The sequence below is a fragment of the Gracilinanus agilis genome, unplaced genomic scaffold, assembly GCF_016433145.1.
Source record: "Gracilinanus agilis isolate LMUSP501 unplaced genomic scaffold, AgileGrace unplaced_scaffold28608, whole genome shotgun sequence".
NCBI classification, from domain to species: domain Eukaryota; kingdom Metazoa; phylum Chordata; class Mammalia; order Didelphimorphia; family Didelphidae; genus Gracilinanus; species Gracilinanus agilis.
This window is the reverse complement of record NW_025360922.1, coordinates 1-1,302: the sequence shown is the minus strand read 5'-3', so window position 1 is coordinate 1,302 and position 1,302 is coordinate 1. Positions and strand designations below refer to the sequence as shown.

Sequence of the window (1,302 nt, the reverse complement as noted above, 5' to 3'; positions counted from 1 at the left end):
TAGCTTATCTTGGTTTATTAGAGAAGACATTGTGCTTATACTAACAACTTTCTAAGAGAGGAAATCTTCTAAGTCACTAATGAAGAAGGGAAGGAGAAAGGTATAAGCATTATATATTGCTTAACTTTGTGCCAGGTACTGTGCTACTAAGAAATTTATATATATTATCTCATAGGATCCTCTCAACAACTCTTAGAAATAGGTGTTACTATCCCAGTTTTACAGTTGGGGCAAGTAAGGCAATGAGAGTTGAAGTGACTTTTTCAGAGTCATACAAATTAGTGTGTCAGGCCAGATTCCAAGTGAAGTCTTCCTGATTCCAATCATAACACTCCATACAATTGTTCTATTATCCTATTCCCTTTTTAAAACTGGATTAAAGATGGTAGCAGTCAATGAGTCCCCATCACAAGGGTGCTGACTGGTGAGAGTCTAAGAAGGCATCGTTGGATATAAAATAATTCACATTTGTTCATTCGTGGTTGGTTTCAATCATATGAGCATTTTTTCTGACAATGGAGTGCCTTGTCCAAACTCTCCTCTACTTCTAATATCTTTCTTTGCAGATATTGAATTTGTTTTGACAATTCAGTCTTGTTCTCTGCAATTATATCCTGGTTATTTGTGGTTAGCAGATCCAGTTTTTTTGCAGTTGTTTATCTTCTTCATTCCATAAGAACTGGTGTATTTTTCTGTATTCAGGTCTAATTAACTGTTTGTGATCATCTAAGTCCATCTTAACAGTTTCCTCTAATTTTCTCAAATTGTTGATTGCCTTTTAAAATTCCTTCTCTGTTTCCTGTAATATATTTCGCAACTCCTGAAGTTTCTTGCACTTGTCAGCAGCCATTTGCAAGGGCAGAAGTTGGTGATCCTTGTGCTTGTCTGTTAATAAGCAGGACTCACAAATCAGTTTTTGGTCTTGCTCACAGAAGAGCTTCTCTTTTTTTCCATGTTGTTCACAGGTGGTCAGAAGTACCATGCTCTGCTGTAAATGCTGTCTGAGTGCTTTGCCAGTGATGGACAAATTCTACAGGTTCTTGTTGAGCACAATATCACTGGATCTAATGACATCTTTGCACTCTGGACAAGTTAATGTAGCATCAGGTTTCTCATTGCACTGGAGGAGACAGTCTTTGCAAAAATTATGCCCACATTTGGCAGTCACTGGGTCTGTGAAGTAGCCCAGACAGATGGAGCAAGTAAGATTTGCCTGGAAGTTTTCAATCAATTCTTTGGCCTCCATGTTCCTAAGCCTCTGATTCTGTCCTCCAGTATTCTTCTCAGGATAAATTATGCTTG

General features: G+C 37.9%; 1 pseudogene; it reads right to left on the bottom strand.

Annotated features, from left to right (window-relative positions):
• Positions 1-488: 488 nt before the first annotated feature.
• On the bottom strand, positions 489-1,246 carry LOC123254676 (annotated as a pseudogene).
• Between the last annotated feature and the right edge of the window lie 56 nt (positions 1,247-1,302).